Here is a 6,000-nt window from a genome sequence, read left to right as displayed (position 1 = left end):
GGGTGGAGAAGAGAGGGGTTACTGCGAGTTCGCCAGACAGACCCTCGGGAGGCGCTGCGGTGGGAGGGCGGGTCTCTCAGTCCGCCGCAGGACTGGGGGCTGGAGGAGGGGCAGGGGGCTGTGTCCGGTGCTGCTGCTGCTGCTGCTGATGGCAGAGGTCTGACGGGCAACGCTGGTCGGCTGCTTAGCGTAGGCCCAGCGCCGCTCAGGCCCACGGACTCACTTGCGCATCGCAGGGCGTGGGCAGAGTGGCCGCCCGACCGCCCCGGTCGCACGGACGAGAGGGAGAGGCGTCACAGGCCTGCTCCTAGGCACAGAGCTGAGAAGGGGTGGGGTCGGTTGTCCAGTTCTGGTCCGGTCGTGAGGAATGGGCAGACGGTCACAAGTCGGGGACTTTTCTGAAGAGCAGACCGCAGTGGGGTCCGGCATGAAAAGTGGGGACTGGCTTGTCTGTGCCTACAGGGTGTCTGTAGGCAGGAGCTCTCCGCCAACTTCCTCCCCGGCTCTCCCCCAACTGATGCTGTGGGCCTGGCTGGCGGGCGGCCGTGTTGGCGGGCGTGGCGGAGGCACGGCTCTGCGGACCCAGGTCTCACTGGCTGTGCGGAGGCAGGTGGGGTTCAGAACCCTTGGTGGAGGAGGTGGGGTGAGGTGACGTTCGAGGCCACCACACAGTAAGGCAGACCCACGACTTGTTACCCGCAGGGGAGGGGTGGACATCTGGCAAACTGAACAGAGGGACAGAGACGCTGGCCAGGCCGAGCTGAGCCCCGTTCCGGGAGAGGTGGTGGGTGCCTGCTCGTTCATGAGGACTGACGGGGACGGTGCGTGTGTCTGGACGTGGAGTTGCTGGACGAGCTGAGAGAGGGAAGTAGCGGGTGAGGTTGTGCGTGGGTCTGGAGGGTGGCTGACTCCAGCCTTTTCTGGAAATGCTGCTGTTGCCAGCAGGCTGGGGGGTTGGGCTTCGTCCTGCTCCCAACTCATGACTCCCCTGCCAGCTGGGGCACGGGGTCAGACGGCAGTCGTGGACAGTGGGGCTGGTCCTGCCTCTTGCCCTGGGGGCGGGGAAGGTACAAGGTCAGGTGGCTCAGCCGTGGACAGTGAGGTCTCGGGACACGGAAGGACACAGAGAGGGAAGGTGGGAGCTACGGGGAAGGTGTTCTCTCCCACCAGGGGGCCCTGGCTGCGCCCAGGGGATGCAGCACCCACGAGTGACAAGGCCTGCTTCCCGCCCTCTGGGGAGCACTCTGTACCGATGGCCTTTGGAGGACACACGCTGAGGGAGGGCAGGGAGTGCTTCCCACACGTCCTGTACTAAGCCTCACATTTCCAGTCCAGAAGTTTGGGAAAGTTACAGCATACTGAGAGGAATTATTTCTCTGTTCCCCCAAGTCATGAGCTAGAGAGGACTCAGTGGGTCTCCGTGTGAGGTGGAAGGATTTTCAGAGCAGATACAAAGTTCCATGAGAACCAGGGGAGAGGCTGCTGGCTCGCTCCGGTCCGGGGGTGCTGCTGAGGGAGGCGGCCGCTGGGGAGGTCTTGATGAATGAGTAGAAATCACCCGGAGAAGTGTCCTGAGTAAGGAAATTCAAGTAGAGGAAGCATCAAGGGCAATAAAAGCGTTGTCGTGGGAAACCTCAAATAATTGGGTTCTCGTAGAACATAATGTGAACCAGCACTATTTACAGGAGAGGAGGCCGAGGCTGTTACAAGTAGACAATGATTCAGTGGAATTTTGACATTTGACTGGCTCTGAACGTCAGTGTTTGTTATTGAGAGGGATGGTGCGTGAAATTCTAGGAGCCCCACGCCACAGTTCCCTTTGGGAACAGGGACCGCTTACATGCTGGGTCTCCTGCCCAGACCCACCCAGGGGTGTGTAACCTTTGGGTGTCTCTGGCCCACACTGGAAGAAGAGTTGTCTTGGGCCACACATTAAGTACATTGTTACATGTAATCACAGAAAAAATCTCATAATGTTTTCAGTAAATTTAGTTTTGTGTTGGGCCATCCTGGGCCGCCTGCTGCAGCCGTGTTGGACACCGGGGTCCTCTCTTGGTACTGCGAGTCCGCCGTCACTGCACTGTTCTCTTCCCCATTACGGGCGAAAAGCTGTGCCCACAACCTGCCACACGGGGGCGCACTTGCCCAACTATGGACTCAAACTCTCCCAAGGAGAGACGAGGAAACACCTGATCCTCCAGAACTCTTTCAGGACGGCAAACCAGAAAAGAGCCTGAGAAACGTCCCCACACGATTATGTTAAACCTTCAGACGCTTGCCAGCTGAGGCGCCTGGAGGAGTCTGAGCAGAAGAGTGGCTCCCAGTCTTGGTCCGGAGTTCCGGAACCCCGGGGACACGCTCTCTCCTCTCCTCGCCGTGGCAGCACGGCTGGAGCTGCAGCTTGGGTGGGGCTGCCTCGGGCCGGACTGTCCTCCCCCGGTCTGCCTTCCTCACAGTGAGGGGAACACTGCCCGCTCGTCGCGGAAAACCTGACCTCACTCCCCGTCAGCTACATGAATACGTGTCACGTGTGTGTAGATCACACAGGTAGATTATGTAGATCATACATGACATGTGCTCGTGCACATTACACATGTGCACATCATCATCACATGTGTTTTTAAACTGCATTGTTTTCCCTTATGAATACACACTTTTAAGTGTACATTTTAAGTATATATTTTTTAAGTACATGTTTTACATGTGAAATCGACATCTTACATGATAAACTCTTGCAGTTTCAATTCAGTGTACTGTGAGATTTTCCCAAATCATTAGGTATCGCTCATATATCGTGGCTCTTAATAGCTACCTAGCCATCCAGAGTACAAATTCTCTGTCATTGACCAAAGCAACCATTATTATTGGATATTTGGGGTTTGGGGGGGTTATTGGTAGTTTTTTCCTATTAAAGTAAATATCTCCTTGGTATAATATCCTCTGTATGGAACTTGGAGCCGTCTTGTTTCAGGGCGCCGGTGAGGCGAGGCAGCACTGTTCCCAGAGCCACTGCCCTGTTCTCCGTGTCTTGGCGGCCGCAGGCTCGGGGCTTCCCAGGTGTCCCCCCGGGTCTCAATCAGACTCTGGTAAGCAGACTCGCCCCACCCTAACTGAGGCTCCAGCTGAGTGGGGCTCCCAGGCGTCCCCAGGAGGGTGCTTGAAGGAGAGGCTCCGTAACTCAGGGACTGCCGTGGGTGTCATTTTATCCAGTCCCTGGAGAGTGCCACAGTGGGGGGACGCAGGAACCTGTGGGCTTGGGGTCAGAGCGGCACCAGCATCAGCTTTCTGGGCAGCGCAGCTCATCCCCTGCTCTGGGCCACAGGTCTCTCTCTCAGAGAGAGCAGGAGTGTGCCTCTGTAGATGGTCAGCTTCCCCTGTGGCGTTTTTCTTTGTGCCAAAGGACACTTTAGTGCCTTACTGGCGAGTTACGTGTTGAGGACATGCTTCATCTTCCAGCTTCTCACTGGGAACCTGGTGATCAGATGTGACCAGGAGTCCTGGGGTTTGTCTCCTGCTCCGACGACGCTAGCTGGCCGACCTTAGCCTCTCCTCTCCCCCGGTCAGGTCTTTGCTTTTCCACCTGTGAGTCTTGCAAACAGAAGCCTACTTGGCTAAGCTGTTCTTGGTGTCTGTCCTTGCAGAATGACAGGCAGGAGCACCTGCCACGTGCTTGCTGTGTCCTAGGCCACGTGCCCAGGTGTTAACACGCATCACCGCACCTGTGCATCATAGTAACAACAGGAAGTATGTATTATTATTATTATTTCGTCATTCCACAGATGGAGGAACTAAGCCACAGGGTAGTCATGACATTGACCAAGGGCTGCACAGCCTACAGGTGGTTAGTTCTGGGATTTGCACTGGGAACGTCTGACCCCAGAGTCTGTGTTGTCAATCACAGAGCTAGCCGTGGAACGTGGAATTGTTTACCGGTCTGTTGTCACAGCGCCACCTTAATGAAATGGCGTGTGCAAGTGCCCTGGGCCCTGCGAACGCTGTGAAGCACAAGGCCCAGTTCCTCAGTGTCCTTTCTCCTTCCTCCTCCTCCTGTGTCCCAGCGGTGCACTCAGTTCTGGCTGCCATGCCAACTTGGGCGTCTCCCATGACCTCTCTGTGCTTCTGTTTCCTCGCTTTCGAAATGAAGGGACACGCTGTCTTTTCCCAGCACGCTGAAGGAACTCGAAAAGCTGATGGTTTGGGGAAGTGTGTCTCTGTGCTGATACACTTCTGGGCACATCCACCCGGTATCTTGGGAATTTCCTGGAACCGGCCCGTCGTCTTGTCCCATTGTACTGTAAGGGTTGGGGTGCATTGTCTTGCTTCCAGACACTTCTGTGACTGCTGGCTTTCCTGTGGTGGAAGAACAGGAAAAGTGCACCCAAATGGGCTCACCCTTGCTGCATTTCCAGGCTTGTCCTCGATGTGTGAGATGCTTCTGTTTATGTCTTTCTGAGGCCATAAAGGCCAGAACTTTCTCCTGACCAGATGACAAGGTTAACAGTCGGTGGTGAGCAGGTGAGAAGTCTCCCTGGTGCCCAGGTGTGGACCAGGGAGGGCCGGCAAGCCAAACCTTGGGCTGAGAGGCAGCGGCGTTGACTCCAGCCCTGTTCTCCCCCCACGCAGAGCCCATTGCCCTCAGAACTGACTGCCGCTCTGGGAGCCTCGATTTCCTTTCCTGTAAAACTCCACCAGCGGTTTCCACACTGCCCTCTGCAGATGCGTAGGGTCCTCCGGGGGATGGTGGGCATTTGGGGGCTCACTGTTTCTGCCAGCTGTAAGACCACCCACTTTTATCTGTTTGTTTTATGTGATTGAGTTCTGTCTTGCTGCTGTTGGAGAAGGGGCTCCCTTACTGAAAGGAAAAACAGTTTGAAATGATGTCTGGTGACTTCCTCTCGCAATCTGAGCACCCGAAACCCTCCTGCTGTTGGAGGTCTGTCTGGGGTGATGGCTGGAAGCCCTGTCTGCACGCTGTGGGGAGTTCAGTGTCCTCCCCGGGAAGCTCCTGTCATCCCAGTCACCCCACCACTGGGAGCCCATTGCTTCTCCAGGGGGCAGCGCCTGATGGGACCCATGCTTTCTGCTCGCTCTCAGGCAGGCCACTGGGCTCTCTCTAGCTCCTGCTGCCAAACCCCACCTTGGGCCCGCCTGGGCACCCCCAACCCACCAGGGAGCCAAGTGAGACAGGCAGGCTCTGCAGGGAGCGCCCCCCCAGATGGCAGTGGGGGTTGTGAGTAGAGAGGAATGTCCTCTGCTCTCAGGACTTCTGTGCGAGCCCGTGACCCAGGAGGTACACTGTGGTGGAGGGGCCTGACGACGGGCTGCATGGCTGCCGAGGGCAGTGAGGAGGGGTGGGGAGGGCCGCCCTCAGTCTGTCCAGGGCCGAGTGCTGGGCTCTGGCGATGTGCCGGGCCGGGGCAAGTCAGAAGTGCATTGGTGGTGGTCTTCTGTCCCAGGGGTCTGGTGCAACCAGAAGGGAAAGCACATGGAGGCCAAAAAGACCAGAAGGCCCTTTTCTGGTGAGATACCAGCCTGTGGTCTCTGGAGAGGACAGGGACGGAGGCAGCACTCACAAAAGGACTGTGCGGTCCTGCCAGGGACCATGTGTGCTAACACCCTCTCGGGGGCGCCCCACACTGCCCCTGTGGCACCGTGCCTCACACGTGTCTTGACGTGTGCAGAGCTGTTGCCCGATGCACCACGGGTTTGGGTGAATGGACAACAGGACAGTCACGTTTCAGGTGCTGACCGTGTTGACTTTGGTTCTTTCCTCCATGTCCCCTGCTGTCCTCAAGCGCCCACCACCTCTCCCCAGGCTGTCTCTTGGCTGGGCCCCCGGCCCCCACCCTGCCCGTCTGCCTGACGGTCAGGCCACTGCCGGTAGCCCCCGCAGCCTTCCCACAGCTCCTCTGCCGGCTGTCAGCTTCCTCTTCAGGAACTGTCGTGGCTCTGCTCCTTACAGAGGAAAGTGCACGGTTCTCACCGCGGCACAGGCCCCTC

The sequence above is a fragment of the Phyllostomus discolor genome, chromosome 12 (genome assembly GCF_004126475.2).
Source record: "Phyllostomus discolor isolate MPI-MPIP mPhyDis1 chromosome 12, mPhyDis1.pri.v3, whole genome shotgun sequence".
Lineage (NCBI taxonomy): Eukaryota > Metazoa > Chordata > Mammalia > Chiroptera > Phyllostomidae > Phyllostomus > Phyllostomus discolor.
This window is presented reverse-complemented; position numbering follows the sequence as displayed.